This window comes from Triturus cristatus, chromosome 10, assembly GCF_964204655.1.
Source record: "Triturus cristatus chromosome 10, aTriCri1.1, whole genome shotgun sequence".
NCBI classification, from domain to species: Eukaryota; Metazoa; Chordata; class Amphibia; order Caudata; family Salamandridae; genus Triturus; species Triturus cristatus.
The window spans coordinates 566,876,374-566,902,395 of record NC_140593.1 but is presented as its reverse complement, the minus strand read 5'-3'; positions in this window follow the sequence as shown (position 1 = coordinate 566,902,395).

Here is a 26,022-nt window from a genome sequence, read left to right as displayed (position 1 = left end):
GTAGTCATATGCACCCACCCCTCATATGTCTGGACACTGCTAGGAGTCATATGCACCCACCCCTCATATTGCAGGCCACTGCTGGTAGTCATATGCACCCACCCCTCATAGGTGTGGGCACTGCTGGGAGTCATATGCACCCACCCCTCATATTTCTGTCCACTGCTAGGAGTCATATGCACCCACCCCTCATATCTCTTTCCACTGCTAGGAGTCATATGCACCCACCCCTCATATTGCAGGCCACTGCTGGGAGTCATATGCACCCACCCCTCATATCTCTGTCCACTGCTAGGAGTCATATGCACCCACCCCTCATATGTCTGGAAACTGCTAGGAGTCATATGCACCCATTCCTCATATTGGAGGCCACTGCTGGGAGTCATATGCACCCACCCCTCATATTGCAGGCCACTGCTGGTAGTCATATGCACCCACCCCTCATATCTCTGTCCACTGCTAGGAGTCATATGCACCCACCCCTCATATTGCAGGCCACTGCTAGGAGTCATATGCACCCACCCCTCATATTGCAGGCCACTGCTAGGAGTCATATGCACCCACCCCTCATATGTCTGGACACTGCTAGGAGTCATATGCACCCACCCATCATATTTCTGGACACTGCTGGTAGTCATATGCACCCACCCCTCATAGGTCTGGACACTGCTAGGAGTCATATGCACCCACCCCTCGTATTGCAGGCCACTGCTGGTAGTCATATGCACCCACCCCTCAGAGTTCTGGACACTGCTGGGAGTCATATGCACCCACCCCTCATATCTCTGTCCACTGCTAGGAGTCATATGCACCCACCCCTCATATTGCAGGCAACCGCGGGGAGTCATATGCACCCACCCCTCATATTGCAGACCACTGCTAGGAGTCATATGCACCCACCCCTCATATCTCTGTCCACTGCTAGGAGTCATATGCACCCACCCCTCATATGTCTGAACACTGCTAGGAGTCATATGCACCGACCCCTCATATTGCAGACCACTGCTGGGAGCCATATGCACCCACCCCTCATATTGCAGGCCACTGCTGGTAGTTATATGGACCCACCCCTCATATCTCTGTCCACTGCTGGGAGTCATATGCACCCACCCCTCATATCTCTGTCCACTGCTAGGAGTCATATTCACCCACCCTTCATATTGCAGGCTCACTGCTGGGAGTCCTCTGCACCCACCCACACACCCCCTTGGAGCAGTACACTGCTGGCCTGGACCTACACAGACACCAATTTGACAGTAACATGCTGGGCCAGTCCTCTAAGCCCACATTCCTGGCGTGTGTACGCCTCGTATCCCAAATGTACTGGTGCCGTAATGGGGTACGTGTGACACGCACCGTACCCATGCATTCATTGCATGTGTACGGTCCGTATCACAGTTCTACTGTGCCCTAGGGGTACGTGTGGTACGCACCATACCCACGCATTCATTGCATGTGTACGGTCCGTATCACTGTTCTAATGGTGCCGTAGGGGTATGTGTGAAACGCACCGTACCCACGCATTCATTGCGTGAGTACGGTCCGTATCACAGTTCTACTGTGCCATAGGGGTACGTGTGGTACGCACCATACCCATGCATTCATTGCGTGTGTACGGTCCGTATCACTGTTCTAATGGTGCCGTAGGGGTACATGTGAAATGCACCGTACCCACGCATTCATTGCGTGTGTACGGTCCGTAGCACAGTTCTACTGTGCCCTAGGGGTACGTGTGGTACGCACCGTACCCACGCATTCATTGGATGTGTACGGTCCGTATCACTGTTCTAATGGTGCCGTAGGGGTACGTGTGACACGCACCGTACCCACGCATTCATTGCGTGTGTACGGTCCGTATCACAGTTCTACTGTGCCGTAGGGGTACGTGTGGTACGCACCGTACCCACGCATTCATTGCGTGTGTACGGTCCGTATCACTGTTCTAATGGTGCCGTAAGGGTACGTGTGAAACGCACCGTACCCACGCATTCATTGCTGGCAGCTCCGGGTTAAGGACATAAAACATAGAAAAGATAGTCCGCAAATTATAGGAGGTGGAACGCTCAGGGATAAATCCGGATTGATCGGGGAGCACCAGAAGAGGCATCAGCGGTTGGATTTTCGTAGACAGTATCTTAGCTAGGATTTTTGCATCTAGATTGATTAATGATAGGGGACGATACAATTCACAGGACGTGGGTGGTTTATCTTCTTTAAGCCAAGTAACAATCAGGGCCTGTCTGAGGGAGGGGGGGAGGACCCCGGAGTCATGAGCCTCTGCGTACATTTCCAAAAGGTGGGGTATAAGGATGTCAGTGTATGTCTTATAGAATTCTGCCGATAGTCCATCAGGCCCCCGGGGCCTTATTATTTGGGAGAGAAAGAATAGCATCCCGCACATCCGTCTCGTCTATGGGTTGACTAAGATACTCTCTATGGGTGTCAGAGAGCCAGGTGCAGGCTACATCTGATAAGTAGTCGTCCATCGCCTCAGTTTCCATCCCACCCCGGGTTTTATACCATGTCTGAGTAAAATTGACAGAATTGACCCACTATATCATGTGGAGTAAAGTATTCCGATCCAAGGGAGTCAATTATGCGATCAACCTGGTGATGATCAGCACGGAACTTTAATTTAAAGGCCAGAGCCTTGCCCGGTCAACCACACTCACCAAAAGTACGAGCCTTATGCCTCCTTGCAATGTATTTTGCCTCTGTATCAACTAAAGTATTATATTCTGTCAAGAGCTCATGAATGTGTGCTAGCATTTCTGTTGACGGAGTACTAAGATATTGCTCTTTCAGTTCGCCTAGTGCCTTTTCGGCTTTGGACAGCTGGCCCCTGATGTCTCTGAGAATCCCCGCTGTGGTACCTATGTATACTCCCCGGATTGTCACCTTAAAAGCTTCCCAGAGTGAAGACTGACTCTCCACCGAACCCACATTTATCTCAAAATATTGAACAATAGCGGTTCTGATGGCGTCGTTGTAGGTTGGATCGAGCAATGCTTCAGCCCGGAAGCGCCAGGTGAAAGAGCGATGGGGATTTGTGGGGACGCTAAGAGTTAAGCTAACAGGATTATGATCTGATAATGTGCGCGGGAGAGTGTGGACTGCTGTAACCCACCCATTAGCCTCCTCACTCAACAGCCAATAATCTAATCTTGACCAACTATTAAATGCTGGGGTGATGTGTGTGCCCCCGAGAACCTCCACATTACGCAGCCGCCAAACATCAACGAGACCAACTTCCGCCATTGCATCACGCACGCACTGGGCTACTTTGACTGTGCGTACCCCAGAAGGATTGGACTTATCTACTTGGGGGTTAAGGTGGGTATTCAAATCGCCTCCCCATATGACAGCAGAGTCTGGCCATGAACGTAAGACAGCAAGCATATTGAGAAAGGGCGTGGGGTCGTCCACTACTGGACCGTACATGTTAATAATCGTAACTACGGTCATTCCCAACTTGCCTTGTACCAGAGCCCAGCGGCCCTCGGCATCTGTATGTAGTCATATACACCCACCCCTCATATCTCTGTCCACTGCTGGGAGTCATATGCACCCATCCCTCATATTGCAGGCCACTGCTAGGAGTCATATGCACCCACCCCTCATATTTCTGGACACTGCTGGTAGTCATATGCACCCACCTCTCATATCTCTGTCCACTGCTGGGAGTCATATGCACCCACCCCTCATATCTCTGTCCACTGCTAGGAGTTAGATGCACCCACCCCTCATATCTCTGTCCACTGCTAGGAGTCATATGCACCCACCCCTCATATTGCAGGCCACTGCTAGGAGTCATATGCACCCACCCCTCATATGTCTGGACACTGCTAGGAGTCATATGCACCCACCCCTCATATTGCAGGCCACTGCTGGTAGTCATATGCACCCACCCCTCATAGGTGTGGGCACTGCTGGGAGTCATATGCACCCACCCCTCATATTTCTGTCCACTGCTAGGAGTCATATGCACCCACCCCTCATATCTCTGTCCACTGCTAGGAGTTATATGCACCCACCCCTCATATCTCTGTCCACTGCTAGGAGTCATATGCACCCACCCCTCATATTGCAGGCCACTGCTAGGAGTCATATGCACCCACCCCTCATATGTCTGGACACTGCTAGGAGTCATATGCACCCACCCCTCATATTGCAGGCCACTGCTGGTAGTCATATGCACCCACCCCTCATAGGTGTGGGCACTGCTGGGAGTCATATGCACCCACCCCTCATATTGCAGGCCACTGCTGGGAGTCATATGCACCCACCACTCATATCTCTGTCCACTGCTAGGAATCATATGCACCCACCCCTCATATGTCTGGAAACTGCTAGGAGTCATATGCACCCATTCCTCATATTGGAGGCCACTGCTGGGAGTCATATGCACCCACCCCTCATATTGCAGGCCACTGCTGGTAGTCATATGCACCCACCCCTCATATCTCTGTCCACTGCTAGGAGTCATATGCACCCACCCCTCATATTGCAGGCCACTGCTAGGAGTCATATGCACCCAACCCTCATATTGCAGGCCACTGCTAGGAGTCATATGCACCCACCCCTCATATGTCTGGACACTGCTAGGAGTCATATGCACCCACCCATCATATTTCTGGACACTGCTGGTAGTCATATGCACCCACCCCTCATAGGTCTGGACACTGCTAGGAGTCATTTGCACCCACCCCTCGTATTGCAGGCCACTGCTGGTAGTCATATGCACCCACCCCTCATAGTTCTGGACACTGCTGGGAGTCATATGCACCCACCCCTCATATCTCTGTCCACTGCTAGGAGTCATATGCACCCACCCCTCATATTGCAGGCCACCGCGGGGAGTCATATGCACCCACCCCTCATATTGCAGACCACTGCTAGGAGTCATATGCACCCACCCCTCATATCTCTGTCCACTGCTAGGAGTTATATGCACCCACCCCTCATATCTCTGTCCACTGCTAGGAGTCATATGCACCCACCCCTCATATTGCAGGCCACTGCTAGGAGTCATATGCACCCACCCCTCATATGTCTGGACACTGCTAGGAGTCATATGCACCCACCCCTCATATTGCAGGCCACTGCTGGTAGTCATATGCACCCACCCCTCATAGGTGTGGGCACTGCTGGGAGTCATATGCACCCACCCCTCATATTGCAGGACACTGCTGGGAGTCATATGCACCCACCCCTCATATCTCTGTCCACTGCTAGGAATCATATGCACCCACCCCTCATATGTCTGGAAACTGCTAGGAGTCATATGCACCCATTCCTCATATTGGAGGCCACTGCTGGGAGTCATATGCACCCACCCCTCATATTGCAGGCCACTGCTGGTAGTCATATGCACCCAGCCCTCATATCTCTGTCCACTGCTAGGAGTCATATGCACCCACCCCTCATATTGCAGGCCACTGCTAGGAGTCATATGCACCCAACCCTCATATTGCAGGCCACTGCTAGGAGTCATATGCACCCACCCCTCATATGTCTGGACACTGCTAGGAGTCATATGCACCCACCCATCATATTTCTGGACACTGCTGGTAGTCATATGCACCCACCCCTCATAGGTCTGGACACTGCTAGGAGTCATTTGCACCCACCCCTCGTATTGCAGGCCACTGCTGGTAGTCATATGCACCCACCCCTCATAGTTCTGGACACTGCTGGGAGTCATATGCACCCACCCCTCATATCTCTGTCCACTGCTAGGAGTCATATGCACCCACCCCTCATATTGCAGGCCACCGCGGGGAGTCATATGCACCCACCCCTCATATTGCAGACCACTGATAGGAGTCATATGCACCCACCCCTCATATCTCTGTCCACTGCTAGGAGTCATATGCACCCACCCCTCATATGTCTGAACACTGCTAGGAGTCATATGCACCGACCCCTCATATTGCAGACCACTGCTGGGAGCCATATGCACCCACCCCTCATATTGCAGGCCACTGCTGGTAGTTATATGGACCCACCCCTCATATCTCTGTCCACTGCTGGGAGTCATATGCACCCACCCCTCATATCTCTGTCCACTGCTAGGAGTCATATGCACCCACCCTTCATATTGCAGGCTCACTGCTGGGAGTCCTCTGCACCCACCCACACACCCCCTTGGAGCAGTACACTGCTGGCCTGGACCTACACAGACACCAATTTGACGGTAACATGCTGGGCCAGTCCTCTAAGCCCACATTCCTGGCATGTGTACGCCTCGTATCCCAAATGTACTGGTGCCGTAATGGGGTACGTGTGACACGCACCGTACCCACGCATTCATTGCATGTGTACGGTCCGTATCACAGTTCTACTGTGCCCTAGGGGTACGTGTGGTACGCACCGTACCCACGCATTCAGTGCATGTGTACGGTCCGTATCACTGTTCTAATGGTGCCGTAGGGGTACGTGTGAAACGCACCGTACCCACGCATTCATTGCGTGAGTACGGTCCGTATCACAGTTCTACTGTGCCATAGGGGTACGTGTGGTACGCACCATACCCATGCATTCATTGCGTGTGTACGGTCCGTATCACTGTTCTAATGGTGCCGTAGGGGTACATGTGAAATGCACCGTACCCACGCATTCATTGCGTGTGTACGGTCCGTATCACAGTTCTACTGTGCCCTAGGGGTACGTGTGGTACGCACCGTACCCACGCATTCATTGGATGTGTACGGTCCGTATCACTGTTCTAATGGTGCCGTAGGGGTACGTGTGACACGCACCGTACCCACGCATTCATTGCGTGTGTACGGTCCGTATCACAGTTCTACTGTGCCGTAGGGGTACGTGTGGTATGCACCGTACCCACGCATTCATTGCGTGTGTACGGTCCGTATCACTGTTCTAATGGTGCCGTAAGGGTACGTGTGAAACGCACCGTACCCACGCATTCATTGCTGGCAGCTCCGGGTTAAGGACATAAAACATAGAAAAGATAGTCCGCAAATTATAGGAGGTGGAACGCTCAGGGATAAATCCGGATTGATCGGGGAGCACCAGAAGAGGCATCAGCGGTTGGATTTTCGTAGACAGTATCTTAGCTAGGATTTTTGCATCTAGATTGATTAATGATCGGGGACGATACGATTCACAGGACGTGGGTGGTTTATCTTCTTTAAGCCAAGTAACAATCAGGGCCTGTCTGAGGGACGGGGGGAGGACCCCGGAGTCATGAGCCTCTGCGTACATTTCCAAAAGGTGGGGTATAAGGATGTCAGTGTATGTCTTATAGAATTCTGCCGATAGTCCATCAGGCCCCCGGGGCCTTATTATTTGGGAGAGAAAGAATAGCATCCCGCACATCCGTCTCGTCAATGGGTAGACTAAGATACTCTCTATGGGTGTCAGAGAGCCAGGTGCAGGCTACATCTGATAAGTAGTCGTCCATCGCCTCAGTTTCCATCCCACCCCGGGTTTTATACATGTCTGAGTAAAATTGACAGAATTGACCCACTATATCATGTGGAGTAAAGTATTCCGATCCAAGGGAGTCAATTATGCGATCAACCTGGTGATGATCAGCACGGAACTTTAATTTAAAGGCCAGAGCCTTGCCCGGTCAACCACACTCACCAAAAGTACGAGCCTTATGCCTCCTTGCAATGTATTTTGCCTCTGTATCAACTAAAGTATTATATTCTGTCAAGAGCTCATGAATGTGTGCTAGCATTTCTGTTGACGGAGTACTAAGATATTGCTCTTTCAGTTCGCCTAGTGCCTTTTCGGCTTTGGACAGCTGGCCCCTGATGTCTCTGAGAATCCCCGCTGTGGTACCTATGTATACTCCCCGGATTGTCACCTTAAAAGCTTCCCAGAGTGAAGACTGACTCTCCACCGAACCCACATTTATCTCAAAATATTGAACAATAGCGGTTCTGATGGCGTCGTTGTAGGTTGGATCGAGCAATGCTTCAGCCCGGAAGCGCCAGGTGAAAGAGCGATGAGGATTTGTGGGGACGCTAAGAGTTAAGCTAACAGGATTATGATCTGATAATGTGCGCGGGAGAGTGTGGACTGCTGTAACCCACCCATTAGCCTCCTCACTCAACAGCCAATAATCTAATCTTGACCAACTATTAAATGCTGGGGTGATGTGTGTGCCCCCGAGAACCTCCACATTACGCAGCCGCCAAACATCAACGAGACCAACTTCCGCCATTGCATCACGCACGCACTGGGCTACTTTGACTGTGCGTACCCCAGAAGGATTGGACTTATCTACTTGGGGGTTAAGGTGGGTATTCAAATCGCCTCCCCATATGACAGCAGAGTCTGGCCATGAACGTAAGACAGCAAGCATATTGAGAAAGGGCGTGGGGTCGTCCACTACTGGACCGTACATGTTAATAATCGTAACTACGGTCATTCCCAACTTGCCTTGTACCAGAGCCCAGCGGCCCTCGGCATCAGTACTAGTATGTATAGGCAGAAATGGTACCCCTTTTCGGATAAGGATAAGCACCCCTCTGGGTTAGAGTAAGATGACGCCAGCCTAAAGCTTGCCCACATCCGTGCCACCCCAGTTTCAGAGCGATTGCTCAGGTGCGTCTCCTGCAACAGTGCAATGTGTGTGGCATGTCTGTCTAAATACGTCAGTACTTGGCGAATCTTCTTGGGAGTTTTAAGCCCACATATATTCCATGTTATGCAATTATATGTCTCACCTGTTGACATTTCCCAAAATAATCACCATCACAAAGGCAGTAGGCGCGATAGGCTATGTGTATGCCATGTAATGCGGGCTCCCACATGAAAACGCAACCTGATCATCATACCCTTGAACGTATTCAATCGTATAAATCTGCAAGCCGACAGAGCAAAGTCAGGCCAAACCCATACTAACAATCTGCGGGGCAATTATAAATCCAGAACAGTAAAGAAGTCCCGCCCTCTCTCTCAGGCCCACATTAGCGGCCAGTAGATCTTAACTTTATTAGATAGCAAGAGTACAATAACCCAAGATACAAAAAACACTCTGGGGCATGAAAGCATGCAACAACAGCACTGCATCACATGTAACACCATCCCAATCTCAAGAAGGCACCGTTATACCAACTGGCAAGTGTCACAATGTGGTACAGAGGGTGGGACAAGAACGCAGTCCGAAGCAACATAAACGATCTGCAGGCACAGAACAGTCCCACACCACTCAATCATCAACATCAGAAGTAGAGGCTGTAGACTGACGTTGTCGTCGTAGAGATTTAGCATAGTCCCAAGCCAGTTTTGAATTAGTGAATATTCTTACATTGTCTTCCGGGCCTATGCGCAGACGGGCTGGATAGAGCATAGCATATTGAATTTGTTCCTTCATAAGTAGTTTCTTGACCCCCTGAAACTCCTTACATGCCGCCTGCACCGATGCCGTGAAATCTGGATAGAACGATAGGACATTACCTTGATAGTTCACGGTTCCCTTTTGGCGAGTGATGCGCAGTATAGTATCTCTGTCTCTAAAGTTCAGCAATCTGGCTATTATTGATCTGGGGGGGCGCCAGGAGGTGGACGCGTCACTAAGGACCTGTGGGCTCGTTCAATGGCGAACATGCTGGAAAGGCTGTCAGTCCCACAGATATCCCTCAGCATGGTCTCAATGTAGTCTTCCTGCCGCCCAACATTTGTGGATTCCGGCAGACCCAAAATACGCACATTATTGCGCCATGAGCGCGCTTCAATGTCCTCGTTCTTTGCATGTATAACAGCCAACAGCTTTTCCATGCCCGCGGTCTTGGCGGTTACCTGCTGCAAGCCGTCCTCCGCGTCTGAAATTCGCTGCTCGGCCTCACCGATCCTTGCTGCGTGCTTATCCAGCTTGGAAGAGAAGTGATCCATGCGATCGTGAAGTGCCGCTATCTTCCCATCACTGGCCTGTAAGCTGGTGTGGATGGCCGCCAACGATTTTTCCAGGGCAGTGGGGGCCGATGTCGAAGCATCCAGCTCTGAGTCAGAGGTAGCGGTTTGGGAGGATTTACCAACCTTGCGAAGTTCTAAGGTAAGTCTGGGCTGGTTTTTCTCCGGCTTGCCCATCTCGATTGCAGCGCACAGGAGCGCAGAAACCACAGCCACTCCAGCAGCGAGATCAAAGGCAGGGGAGTCTCCCACCAATTCAAATGCAAGGCGCTGACAATCGTGGTGTGCAATCTATGCTACGCCAACTACTATCAAGCCGAGTATCCAGGGCCCACAAGGTAGTGCAAGCAGTAAGGCGAGGAACTAGGCCAGAATTCACCCAACCCGAAGGGCAGATCAGGCCAATGTGACATCCAGCCCGCTTGTCCCCGGCAAGGTGGCATAGCAGGCTGCCCCAATGCCTCCAGACTCCCGCTCTGTCCACTTAAATTACCCCCAGACACAGACCGGACGACCAAAGAGTTCCAATGTGCACAGAAGGGATCTCAGCAGGCCGCGGCAGGGCGCCTCCCAGCGATCATGCAGACGCAGGCCTCCCGTGTGAGCGATGAATGCAGTGAGCCACAGCCTCCCCGCACCGTGAAACCATGCAGAGAAACCGCAGCCTTGGCGTGCAGCCAGCCATCAGTCAGCAACGAAGTGCAACACAGCAGGCACCACCACCGGCCACTCTTCCACCGCGGCCTACCTTATGAAGCGGTGCCGGGCCCTCATGTGGTTAGAGGCGCCGTGCACCCCGCTGCTCCAACTCACAACCCTCCAGCAGCTCTCCGGCACACACCTATCGGAGCGGACATCCTCCACAGATCCAGCGCCGCACAGCTCCGTGTAACGACAGCAGGCACCCCAGGGACGCAAATCAAGCACAGCAGGTGAGGCGACTATCGCAGAAGATGGTGTCCGCTCACGACAGTCCGGCTGCCATGTTGGCCACGGGCTGGGCGATCACGAGCCCCGCAGATAAGACCCGCGCCGACTGACACACTGCCGGCGAGCCCCCAGCAGCAACGATTCCTGTCGCCTTAAAAATAATGGTGGATGGCTCAGGGAGAGCAGGATAATGCCAGGATAATTACGGCGGCCGGCAGAGCTACACTACTGTGCGGCCATCTTGCCGTGCGCCTAGCCACGCCCCCGAGCAAGGTGTTAGTTACAGTGGGTTGCAGAATCATCCAGTGGTACAGAAGATCATAACGTTTGGGATATTTGGATGTACTATCAAGATGCTCAAAAAGTAGAAAGACTATATAGGTTGGACAATAGCTTTGGTAATACATTTTGTAAGTTATTAATGTAGGTCTTCTTTGGGTTTGCATAGAATTTATTTCGTTTTATTTGTTTTTAATTTTGATGCTTTGGGAAAAAGGTGCCTGTGCAGTGTGTAGCATGTCTGCTGGTGCCACCCAAGTAGTTACACCTTATTTGTTGATCCAACTCCACATATGTTGTTTAGAATATTTACTTGAATATGATGATTTGTACTGGGAGAGACAGTGGAGTAGGGGAGCCAGATATGCAGCAGCTGGCCTTTCTTTTGCTGTGCTCAGGGTTGGATCAATAAATCTTATAAACTTGAACTTTTTCGCAGCGTCAGTACAGTTGTCTTAACACAAAATATTTTTCCTGCGATTCACTTTTTTTCTATCATGGTTGTCCATTTTCAGTAATGCGTGTGTTACACAACTAAATACTTGTATTTTCCTGTGCTTTATAACATTTTCTGAAACAATTTGAACACCCATTAAATCAACTACCAACCAGACGTGTAAGTAGAAACATGCCAACCCCAATACCTCTAGCAAGCCTATTAATTAGGCTACACATAGTAGACACCGTTTTTTATGAGTTTATATTCACATGTAAAAGGTAGCTGGACTATTATCAAATAAGATGATAAATATATCAAGGATTTGGGGATATCAGTTGAGAGTAGAAGTGACTGATTGATAGATCGCGATGTGCTTGGTAGGGACACCAATGCATTCACAACAATGTAGTTATTTTGATTCCCATACGTAATCTATAGGGTCTGCTCCCTTTTCTTACTGCTCTCCATAAATTGCCGATTGCTGTGATGCAGTTCTAGCAGGGCCTCCCCTTGTGAAGAATAGCTGTCACCCAGATCGGATCTGACAGCCTTGAAACATCTATTGATTTAACAGAGCAACAGAAGGGAAAATCAAGACAGAACACCTGGAGATATAATTTTAAGAAGACAAAGAGCGACAGAAACAATAAAATAGCGCGAAAGCTTAAAGCAAAGCATGTCAAATGGAAAACGCATATACTCGATATTAAAAGTCTGGGGATTTGACAATTTCAGTTATTTATTTAAGAGCTTTTTTGTCCAGTCTGGATGCTTTATCTCAGTGATCGGAAACAAGTGTTGACAAGCGTTATTTTTTAAACTCCAAGTAAACACAGGCAGCAAGGTGATTTAACTACAGCACAAACCTGTTATGTGCTAGGGAGGGAGGAAGTAAAGGGGGATTCCCTTACTCTGGAAGCTTTGTGCCACACATCTGTGCGCCTGCTGTTGTGTGCTATGCACACACTGAGCCCCTGTCATCCATGACCTTAGAACAGCGCAAACGATAAGAGAGTTTTTAGATGGCCCCTCACACATCACATCAGTAGATGTAAAGTGAGTGCACGTGCCCAGATTGCTGCACGCGAAGCCTGCTCCCTGCCTTTAACCCGGAAGAGGCGCCATCTTAGCTAGCACCGAGTTGGACTTCGTGGTTGCCCAACACAATCGCTATTTCTGCACTTAGTTGGTAAGGAGACACGCCAATTCTACTCACATCACTAACCACAAGAGCTCATGACAACTTTGCTGTAGCAGTGGCGGCCCTCAGTGCTCAGTTAAAAGTAGATCATGAATGGGGGCAATTACAGAGGGAATCGAGAGACAGCTTCTATGCTGTGTCGAGGGAACTGACACCACATGCACATTTACCCAACCTGAGGAGGGGGAGAATAAAGGCCCTCCTTTGTTTCCATCCCCACTAGCCAACTGCTGAATCCAGCAAGGAGGCTGGAGAGGCGAAGAATGGGTTAAGCTCAGCCCAGCAGCTTATATTGTTTGCATGTGACATTGTGATCCACTGATCGCCCTACAAAAAAACACGCACTTGAGCCGGCAAATGTAGAAGTAGCAGCTACATTTCTGCTCGCTTGCATGAAACAGAAGACAACCATTTTGTTTATACTCAGATTTTCTACATGACTTCACATTCTACCCAACAATATGAGGGCACATTTGCAAACTTAGTATCATACTTTTGGGGACCGATAAAGAAGCATTTGGTAAGTTAAGCTCATAGGATACTCAACTGGCGCATTCTTTAGTTGTGTAGAGTCTTTTTGTGTCTCAATACCATACACCAATAAATGTACATAATTTAATTTCCTCCCAAATACTACAATTTACAGCATTATGGCTTTGGAAATGAAGATATCAAACTCACAACAGAGTTGTTTATAGATATGTTTTCATTCATGTGTTGGGCAATCCTGAATGGAGAGTTAACAAAATGAATGTGCAATGCGATGGTAAATCGGATGCTTGTCGTGATTGCATATGGGTCCTAGTAAATTAGTCAGAGCCGGTTTGTGCTGAAACTCAAAATATTAAAGTATACAAAAAAGTGTCTGATGGAATGCTTGAATTAATATCAGCCACGGGTACTTATTCGGCTGCTTCCCAATCCATTGTTATTTTGTACGCCATGTCGCCTCAGTTTGGACCCAGCTATATGCAAAACAGTCTTGACCCCGCTCCAATCAGAACAGTCCAGCCTGAACTGCCAAGCCAGGTCCTCCCTGAACCAGAACATAAACAACCCAGGACCGACTTCAACCTAGTTATGGGCTCATCAACTGGGTGCAGCTTGGGTCCAATGACACAGTGTACATAGAAACCATGTCTGGGCATATCAGTCCCACTTAGGGTAACACACTGAAGTATACAAAAAAGTGATGGATGAAATGCTTGAATTAATCTCAGGCACTGGTAATTATTGGGGCTGCATCACAATCCATCGTTATTTTGCACACTGTGTCAGCTTAGTTTGAAATCAGCTATATGCAAATTGGTTTGACCCTGCTCCAATTGGAATAATTCAGCCCAAACTGCCAAGCCAGGTCCTCACTGAACTGGAATACAAGCAACCCAGGACAGGTTTTGCCCTAGTTATGGGCTCATCAGCCAGGCACAGTTTGGCTCCAGTGACAGTGCGCACGACCTACATCTGGGTATACCTGTCCTACTTTGGGTGACACTCTAAAGTATACAAAAAGTGATGGATTTGAATGCTTCAATTAATCTCAGCCACCGGTAATTACTCGGACCGTATCATAAATTTGACAGCTAATCCTTCTTCTACTTTTAAGCAGAGTTTTGATAGTATGTTGAAAGAAAAGTATAGCCAATGATTGATAAATTGTGATAAATGGAAATCTCTTTCAGCATCCCTACTAGTTTTATCTTTGAATTAATTACCACATTCACAACTAGCATGGATTCCACATAATTGCAGACCTATGGCATTTGACTGAGAATCTTTTAAATTTTACTTATTTTCAATATAATATGTAAGATTATTACCATCACTTATAAAATATATCGCATATAACGCAAATAGATTAAATGATATTACCTGTTGTCTTCATATGTAATACCAAACATGGAGGCCTCAGTTTGTGTACCGGTGTAGATCATGATTAGGCATGGCCGAAGTGAAATCATAGTCATTTATAAAATCAGCAGGCTATACAGCTTATTTTTTAGTATTGAACAGGACTGGACTGGGAATCAAAAGTAGCCCTGGTAAAAATGTTCAACAAGACCCCCCCCTTTCCACCCCTCTCTTTCTCTCGCTCTCTCTCTCCATCCATTCATTCCCTTATTCTGTCCATTTTTCCCTCTCTTTTTCCACTCTACTCTCTCTCCACTCTCTTTCTATCCTCTGCCTACTGTAATTAATTTCAGAGATCTGAAGGAAGTGACAGTCTTCAGCACAAACCATGGGACTTAAAAATAACAGCCTCTAGTGGCTCCAGGTCTCTAGGGAAATGCCTGATGGGATAAATAGCCAGCCCAGCCCTGATGATGAAGCTCACTTTCACATATAATTTGTGTTTCATTTGATATTGAAATGTATTTGTAGTTGAGTTATATGGCTCTAGGCACCAGGTTCATTCGTACCTATGCCAATCTTTTCCACAGCTTGCTTTGAGAGGGAGGGGACCTCATTGGAAACAGTGGAATGTTTGTCTGTGTGTGTATATATATATATATATATATATATTATCTACTGGCGGTCGCCAGTAGATAGTTATAGTTACAACCTAGTTTCCATAGGAAATCTCAAAATTCTATTTTGAATAACTTTGGCGCCGGTTGACGAATCCTCGCGAAATTTTCAAAACTAATGGGGCGCTCCGCTCCGACCCTGAAAGTCTCGGGGTGATTCGTCAAGCGGGGGCCGAGAAAAAGGGGGGGTCCCAAAACGCGTTTTCCCCATGCATTTTTCCATAGGACCTTTAGTCGCAGCTACAGCCCGAACGGCTGAACAGAATTACGTGAAATTTGGCAGAGAGGTACCCATAAGGTCAAGGAAGTGCCTTTTGCAGGTCTGATGTAAATCTGTTCAGTATTTCCTGAGAAAATAGCATTTAAAAGCATATCAATATCTATACGCGCACTGTGCGCGCACTGTGCGCGCACCCTGCCGTGCGCGATCGCAATTCTGATTGGTTGTTAGATGTCGGTAAATATTCGAATCGGTCGAAACCAGGAAGTTTCGGCCGCCATTTTGTCTCTCGCAGTCCGAGGGGATGAAAAAAAAAGGTGGCGAACGTGAAAAGGGGGCAGAGTGGACAGTTCCTGACCCCCTAGCCTTGTCAGGGGGTCACAGAAGGACCCCCAAGGGAGAAAAAAACAATCGCGATTTAAAAGAAAAAAAAAATTCACAGTGCGCGCACGGTGAAAAACATGAAAATTTTTTTTTTATAAATACATAACTTAGCATTTAAAAAACCGTACAAATTCACTTAAAAAACCATAGGTTTCACACATGTTATAGTTAGCTGGACATTTCACTCGTAAAAAACCAATGAAATTCCCCCGTTATAGTTAGTGCAGGCAACTATAACTCATGCGACCGCAATCCTCTGCTGATGACGTCAGATATTACATCACTGATGACATATGTGTCTTTAGGAAAAAAAATATTTGTAATATATGTATAGCTAAAGATTAATGGAAGAAGACATGGGTAAATAAGTGTCTAAATACAGTGATGTAATATCTGACGTCATCAGCAGAGGATTGCGGTCGCGTGAGTTATAGTTGCCTGCACTAACTATAACGGGGGAATTTCATTGTTTTTTTACGAGTGAAATGTCCAGCTAACTATAACATGTGTGAAACCTATGGTTTTTTAAGTGAATATATATATATACACACATATATTTCCGTACAAAATGAAGGAGCAATGCTAAGCCTGAAATGGGATTATAAATAAGAACTATGAGTGATTCTTGTGTGCAACACCAGTGGGGGTCACCAGACTCCGAAACCAAATAATTGCCACTTAGCCACATATAGCATACTGGTATGGAGAACATACAAAATAGAACCCACAAAGGTAAAATTGAAAAGTTGATGAATTCTCCTCGAAATGAACAGTAAAAATAAAAACGTCATTGTGACATTACAACAATGAACAGTGAAAATAATTTTTTAAACAGAGACACTTTTTTTACCTTTTGTAGTAAAAGATCTTGTAATACAGTGGACTACATATCCCATAATGCCTCATAATGGGCCACATGGGTAATCATGTATAAAAGGAAACAAAAAATGGACTACTGCTAACCGTGAACAAGACCAATCTGGTAGAAACACGTTGGTATTCAACTGGTGAGGGTGATGGCTAAGAATTTGATGGAATAAACTAACCCTTAAATAAAATTCCTGGAGTAAGAGTTAAACTTCTTTTGGTGGAGAAAAAAAAAAAAAAATATATATATATATATATATATATATATATATATATATATATATATATATATATGTGTGTGTGTGTGTGTGTGTGTGTGTGTGTATATATATATATACACGGCATTATGAAGTGCAGTGCCGATACACGGCATTATCTTGCATATGGGTGGTGTTGCTGCCATGTTCATTTGAGATATTTTTGAGAGACTTTGATTCTATGTCCGGATCTGTGCGGTACACACTTTATTGAAAGTGATTATTGTGCATATGCTCAATATAATTGTTGCTTGGTTAATTTTGTACCGCGCCTGTACGAGTACCCTTTGGATTTTGTATATAGCTACATTACAAGATGGCGCCTGCAACTCCATCGATACTTCACGCTGTCCTCTGTCTATGTCTAATATGTTTGACACATTGAGATGCATGTATATAAAAAATGGCGTTTCACGGTGTGTCGTTAACACCGAGGAAGGCAGATCGCCGAAACGCGTCTGTTCTGGAAATAAAGACCCGCTGCCACGCCACCCGTGAGTGCTTGCATTCTTTATATATTAAGGAATTTGGAGCGTTAATATTGTGCGGTAGGCACCGCCGCACTTACAGCACCCGACCGCGAGTGACTCGTTTTTGGTGCAACTGGAGCAGTCTTCTATACCGAGCAGCACCGCCGCAATCATCCATATATGATTGGTTGACTGGATGGATCGAGCGTCTTGTTAAGTGGAAAGGAGGCACGCGTTACGATCAACCCAGCCGATCGTGAAAGCAACGAAGGATCTTGTTGCAGATTCATCTATCAGCGGCAGGTCTAGGGTACCGTGTCACGGGCGCATTTCCGGAATCTGTCACTGAACTCAGCAGTATCACCATGTTCAGTGAATCGGCACGCCGAGAAGCGGCAAAGGACATGTTTAAAACGAAGGGGCAAAGGGGAACTGAAGGGGCCGGCACTGCTGAGGCGCCGCGGCCTGTCGGTAATCTCCATAATATTCTCACTAAATTAGAAAGACTGTATGAACGTGAAACAAGAAAGTGGTGGGAGGCCACCTCTCTGCAGAATTATGTGGACACCAACAGAGTTCCCAGAGGCCTTAGAGTGTATACTGTCCCCTCATATGAAAATCCTGACCCTAATTTATTATCGGAATGGGCAGAACACACTGCGAAGTACTGTCAGGGCACTCTTGATATTCTAGTCAAATATGCCTGGAGTGACCGCGAGAAGGCCTTGGAGGAGATCAAAGCTCTGGAAGAGTTGTTAACTAAAGAGGAAGATAAAAATCAAGTTGGTGAACTAATGAGACAGATGAAAGCACGACTGCTGAAATATGAAGACAAAATCAAGACACGAAAACAAGAGAAATTTGAGCGTGACGAGAATGACTATCTACAGGGGAGAGTACTCACCTTTGCGCGAAAATTCGATGGTCCAAGAAAAGAACTGACGCAAAGAAGTACATCAACAGCCAATGTGCGAGTGGAAACCTCAGAATCCGATTTAACGGAGAATGAATCGGGAGATGAACGCACTATGCCTACATTGGAAGGAACTACAAGGTCGACTCCTTTTCACGACGAGTTCCAAATAATAAGGCAATCATGGCTGCGAGGCGGGAAGAACAAACCACCCGAATATCAATCAGGAGAACACGCCGATCAGGGTGGGGCCGGCAGAGGCAGAGGAAAACCCACTTGGTCACGCAAGAAGAGGAACTACAAACGCCAGTAAAAGAAACCAACCTAACGGTAGTCAATCTTACTCCTAAGGAATTAACAGCTAGCGAAATCAAGGTACTTACCTTAGGATTAACATTTTGCCCTAGCAGCAAACTGGAGTTTACACAAACAAGGATCGACCTGTACAATTTCATATGCAAATTGAAGTTACACAAGTACTTCAAATTGAGACCTAATTTAACCAAACCTACATCAGCAGGAGTAAGAATGACGACAACTGACATACTGACCTGCAATGACCTATCAGGAGTTGAACTTCTGCATAACCTGCATACTGGAATATCCACTCAACCAAGTACATCGGAAAACATGGTTGAAAGGGCAATAGCTGTTGGCATTGAACAAGAATTGGAAGTAAGTCCTTTTAAATTGAAATCTACTTTTGTACCACAAATGCCTTTTGATGCCATAGACACATTTTCAGACACTATGGTCAAGGATTTATTGAAATTCAGATGCAGTAATCAAAAACGCAATATTTGCGAAAATTTGTCCAAAGAGGAGAAGCAAGCTCTAGATGGCTTATTGCAAGATACATCAATCATAATTAAGCCTTCGGATAAAGGCGGTAATGTAGTGCTACAAACCAGGGAACAATACTGTGGTGAAGCCCTAAGTCAACTGTCTGACAGTAATCACTACATAAAATCCTCTCGAGAGCTCTATCAAGCAAGTGTCTATAGTTACGAGACTTTGATCAGAAAATGGTATGATAAATCAATGCTGGGGACAGAAGAACACTTATTCTTAAGAAACACTGCTCCTCTGGTGGCAACGTTTTATCACATTCCCAAAATCCATAAGGATAAGGTAAAGCCACCGGGAAGACCCATAGTTTCCTCGCAAGGCAGTTTAACAGAACATATGTCTATGTTTATCGACCACTTTCTGTTCCCATTCGTGTTACAATTGAAATCATACATGAGAGACACGAAAGACTTTTTGAGCAAACTGAACAGTCTAATTTGGGACTCTAAGTATGTACTGATGGTATTGGATATCACCAGTTTATACACATGTATAAAACATGAAGATGGGATAAAAGCCGTCCAATTTTTCCTCAATAGACGACAATTGAGATTTGCGGAACATAATTCCATGCTGATTGAATTCACAAGCTTTTGCCTCTCTAACAACATTTTTGTATTTGGTGATCAGTATTACAAACAGATCTCAGGGACTGCGATGGGCACCTGTTTCGCCCCCAGCTACGCCAACTTGTTGGTGGGTTGGTGGGAGGAGCAGGTGTCTAGAACCTACGTGAGAGGAGAAGTGACAGGCCAGGTAAAAGCATGGTATCGATATATCGATGACCTGTTTATTGTCTGAGAGGGAACAACTGAATCAGCTGAAGGTTACATAGAGAATCTAAATGAGAACAACCTCAATTTATACTTTTCAGGTACAGTAAGTCCAGTGGCAGTGGACTATCTGGACTTGAAAGTGTTCATTTCAGAAGGCAAGCTAGAAACTGCTCTTTATCGTAAGGTTACAGCGGGGAATTCGATCCTCTTTGCAACCAGCAATCATCCCCCTAAATTAATCCAAAGTATACCTTATGGGGAGCTTCTACGATTAAAACGGAACAGCTCGAGAGCCTGTGATTTTGAACTAGCAGCCAGGGAATGTGTAACCAGATTCCGAATTAGAGGCTATGGACAGGCATTACTGGATAAGATACTAAACAAAGTTAGGGGGATCCCTAGACAACAATTGCTTGAGGATAAGACGGAAATAAGAAATGACTCCGTCGATTCACACGAAGGTAAATTCAGAATGATCACGACATATTCAGCAGAGTCTAATTTCTTGAAAAAGATGTTAAACAAAAATTGGCATATCTTGAAGAGTGATGCAATTATAGGGGAGGACATTCCCGACTATCCAATGATAACCTTTAAAAAGGCGAGGTCATTAAAGGATAGACTGGTTAGTAGCCATCTAACAAAACAACCATCACAGCAGGGTACTTTGAAACATATGCAAGGCTTCTTTCCGTGTGGGAAGTGTAAGGCTTGTTCCAATAGCCACAGAGTCTTAACTTACACCATACCCAATGTCAATTTGAAAAGACCTATCAAAAAGTTCTTAACTTGCAGTACCCCCTACGCAGTCTATTGTCTCGTTTGCCCGTGCGGCCTATTGTACATAGGCAGCACAATTCATTCTTTAAAAATTCGTATACTAGAACACAGGAGGGCTATATTGAAAGGAGATGCCTCATATCCTGTAGCGAGACATTATGACAAGAAACATCCCAATTGCAAGAATGTTTTACAGTTTTTTGGTCTAGACTTTGTCCCAGAAAACATTAGAGGTGGCGACCGCCTGAAGAAACTACGTAGGTTAGAATCACGCTACATTATTGACCTTCAGTCTAAGTTTCCGTCAGGCCTTAATAGTAATGAAGAGTTGTCAGTACATTTGGGAAATTAACATGCTAGTCTGGATAACTAATTGAGAGTATATGGATTTTGTCTTCAGATTGCGGTAACTTACTGTGTTGAGCTACTGCAATTACCCCTTTGCTACACGTGTTTAGACTAGATCTAATGTAATGTAAATAATGTGTTTGACAGCTAGTGAAAGCCGATACACGGCATTATGAAGTGCAGTGCCGATACACGGCATTATCTTGCATATGGGTGGTGTTGCTGCCATGTTCATTTGAGATATTTTTGAGAGACTTTGATTCTATGTCCGGATCTGTGCGGTACACACTTTATTGAAAGTGATTATTGTGCATATGCTCAATATAATTGTTGCTTGGTTAATTTTGTACCGCGCCTGTACGAGTACCCTTTGGATTTTGTATATAGCTACATTACAAGATGGCGCCTGCAACTCCATCGATACTTCACTCTGTCCTCTGTCTATGTCTAATATGTTTGACACATTGAGATGCATGTATATAAAAAATGGCGTTTCACGGTGTGTCGTTTACACCGAGGAAGGCAGATCGCCGAAACGCGTCTGTTCTGGAAATAAAGACCCGCTGCCACGCCACCCGTGAGTGCTTGCATTCTTTATATATTAAGGAATTTGGAGCGTTAATATATATATACATATATATATATATATAAAATTCACTGAAAAAACCATAGGTTTCACACATGTTATAGTTAGCTGGACATTTTACTGATAAAAAACCAATGAAATTCCCCCGTTATAGTTACTGTAGGCAACTATAACTCACGCGACCGTAATCCTCTGCTGATGCTAATACTGTGTTTAGTTATTTGCCCATGTCTTCTTCCATTAAATTTTAGCTATACATATATTACAAATATTTTTTTTTCATAAAGACACATATGTCATCAGCAGAGGATTACGGTCGCGTGAGTTATAGTTGCCTACAGTAACTATAACGGGGGAATTTCATTGGTTTTTTATCAGTAAAATGTCCAGCTAACTATAACATGTGTGAAACCTATGGTTTTTTCAGTGAATTTGCAAGGTTTTTTAAATGCTAATTCCTAACTATAACGTGTGTGAAACCTATGTTTTTTTCAGTGAATTTGTACGGTTTTTTAAATGCTAAGTTACTTTACGCCATTTGTGGCGTGCGCGCCCACTTAACGCAGTTCGTTCCGTGCGCGCACGGTGCGCTTCGCGCACTGTGCGCGCACAGTGAGCACGCGGTGCGCTTCGCGCACCGCGTGCCCACGTTACGCTAGATGGGCCATGAACGCACGATGCGCTTCGCGCACCGTGCGCACATGGAGGTCATATGATGAGCATCGTTGTGACAGGTAAAATATATGTTTTGTTTATATCTGATGAGCCATGCACAAAAGGTGCCCTTCGGGCACCTTTTGCACAGGGGGTAGGGAAGAATGTGGATATTTTTTTTTTTTTTATTATTTCTTACCGTACGCTTACGGTAAGCGTAATCGGCGAAATTTTCGAAAAAATTAAAATTGCCTTTTTTCACTTGGGGGATCGTTGGGGACTCCCTCGACATGGCTAGGTGCTTGGGAGCTGTGTAAACAGCCCCTTTACATGATTTGCACTTTGTTTTTCAACCCCCTGTCAGAGTGCGAGAGAGAAAATGGCGGCCGCCGCTTCCTGGTTTCGACCGATTCGAATGTTTACTAAGATCTAAGGGCCAATCAGAATCGCGCTCGCGCACGCCACCGTACGCGTACGGTAAGTGCACCGTAAGCGCACCGTAAGCTGCCTCAGATATATATATTGATTTAAAGGCTATTTTCTCAGAATCTACTGAACAGATTTACACCAAACCTACAAAAGGCACTTCCTTGACCTGAGGACTACCTCTCTGCCAAATTTCAAGTAATTCTGTTCAGCCGTTCGGGCTGTAGCTGTGTCTAAAGGTCCTATGGAAAAATGCATGGGAAAAACGCGTTTTGGGACCCCCTTTTATCTCAGCCCCCGCTTGACGAATCCCCCCGAGACTTTCAGGGTAGGAGCGGAGCGTAGCGCCCCACCTATTTTGAAAAATTTGCGAGGATTCGTCAACCGGCGCCAAAGTTATTCAAAATAGAATGTTGCGGATTTCCTATGGAAACGTGGTCCTAACTATAACTACCTACTGGCGACCGCCAGTAGGTAATATATATATATATATATTCAGCTCGGTGGGGTGTGACCAACAGATGAGTCGCACTCGATGAGGCAAGTGTCAAGGATAAGGACTGCGCGCTGCTCAGGGCTCATGTTGAGATTTTGATTAGACAATACTGGTGAGCACATGTATCAGCGGACTTAATTGCCCAGAAGGCACCGTACAGCCTTATTCAAAGCACCCAATCATGGAGTACGATATAGCAAAACGAGGGTATTTAAAGCCTCCATGTGCTTGTGCTGACTGTTTAAAGCCTCCGAAGAAGGGGAGATCCCGAAACGCGTCGGGCTGCTGTCAGATGTCCTTATGAACTGAAACGTACTGCTGTCTGTTACTTAATAAAGGCTTTATTTGGGGAAAGCAGACCTTGCACCGAGTGCGACTCATCTGTTGGTCACACCCCACCGAGCTGAAAATTATATATATATATATATATATATATATATATATATATATATATATATATATATATGTAATGAATTTGATTTATCAACAACAATTATATAATACGAAAAGGGTCTGAAAAATACTTTGTAAATGTGTTGGCTAGCTGAATAACAATACTTCAATATAAACTGACCGAAGAGAAGAAAATATTTATTTTCCAGTTGGCACCATATGTTGATGAAAATAGACTGCAAACTAAAATTTCTAGAGATGGATCATCAGTCAGTTTGATTTTACGCACACACAAAGCCACCATGAATGACAATAAAAACTGAATATCATGAAGAGTGGACTATTAAAGAGCAAGGAGAATGTCCATCAAAGAGAATAAGAAGAGACACTATCATACATACAGTGTTTGAGGGCACAGTGTTAACAACAGTAGCGGCTCCTGGAGGGAGTGCTGCGGACGTTGGGGCGGGGGAGGGGCAGGGTAGGGGGTAGTAAACTCCGGCTCACGGCCGACCGGAGTAATGTAAATAAATAAATAAATAAAACGAATTTCATTGCGCACACTGCATCGCCATTTGGCATTTAAGCGAGGGCAATGAAATTCGTTTTATTTATTTAGTTATGTACTTACCTCTGTTCGGCTTTAAGCCGGAGTTTACTACCCCCCACACTGCCCATCCCCCACCCCACCCTGCCCCGCCCCACCGCCCCGCAGCACTCCCTCCAGGAGCTGCTACTGGTTAACAACAAAGAGGAGAGCTGGAAAACTCAACTCAGAGTTTTCACAGCATTACTGAAAGAAATATGAAACCATTGATGCTTGACCCACCAATGCTTTTACTTGCAATAATTGGATCACTGACAGCATATTGAGGGCAAAAATATCATGTGGACAGAATATTGTGTCAAAAATATTGAGGATGAAAATATCGAGAAGGTAGGTGCAAATAGTTTAGTATAGATTTACTAAGATTTACCATTCTTAACTCCACATTTACATAACTTGAAAAAAAATGATATATATATATATATATATATATATATCATCAAGGTACTTATATGTGTGCTGTTGTTTTTCTAGTTGTTATTCTGTAGGGGAGATAGCTGTCCCGATAACGTAGTTTGGTTACTGATAATGGAATTGGCGATCTGTTTATGGGAAATGCTGGTGGAGAATAAACGCATCAATAATGCATCTACCTTGGGATCCCCTGCGTAGGGTAAGACGTGAAGATACATAGTGGTACTATAGTGGGAATCACTATCGTAGGGGCCTTCAATATGGGTGAAAATTGAGAGTTGCCCCCCCTTATAATACGATTGATTGTTTACGTATATGAATGTTCACTACGCGTTACCTGTAAATGTACACTGTGCTATTTCATAATGTGATGTACATCTCTTAAACAATTCAATAAACAGATTTCTAAATAAAAATCAAAGTACTTATATGTGGAGTTAAGTATAGTAAAACTTGACTTTCCTATTTAAACTTACCTGTCCGATATTATTGTCCTCGATATTCTTGACACACTTTTTTTCTGCACACAATATTTAAGGAAGTATGGCTAATGAAATTACAGGGAAAGATTGGGTCATTTATATGGGCAGCAAACAGCTCATGTATCTCGTGGAAGAAACGGCGGAGGCGGAGAGAAAAGGGGGGCTTGGCTCTCCCTGATCTTCAATTATGTGCATGGGCCTTTCAACTTAAAAATGGCAGGATGCTTTTGGATATACCTTGGGGATCAGAAATCGGAAGGCTATTCCAAGGATTGCTTAAAGGAATAGAGGGAGGTGAGGTTGGCTTTATGACAAAGTTTTAGGACCCAAAATACTGCAAAAAGGTTAAATTAAAAATTCTTCAGGGCCTGGCGGAGACATGGTATAAGATAAGAAAGAAACTAAAGATGCTGTATTACAGTAATAGGGCCTCTAATTGGGATTCACTAGGGTCGCCTGACTGGACGAGGGATAAACTGGCAGGAGCTTTAAGAAAAGAGGGTATAGAAAAATGGGAAGATCTTTTAGAGGAAGAGCAACTGATTTCCTGGGAAAGTTTTCAATGTATAACAAGCTATAAAGTTTCACGATTTAAATACATACACATTCCGAGTTGGTTCCAGTCGTTGGATAATAGTGGAGGAAGTTCGAGTGATTTTGAAGAAGTTCTGATTTTGGATGAGCCAAAAAAGGAGATATCACAATGGTATTGGCGAATGATGGAGGAAGCTGAGGGGGAGTTTACGATGCCTCAAGAACTGTGGGGGAGATGCTTGCCGGAACCAACACTGGAGAAATTATGACAAGTATCTTTTTCTATGCTATATCAAGTGAT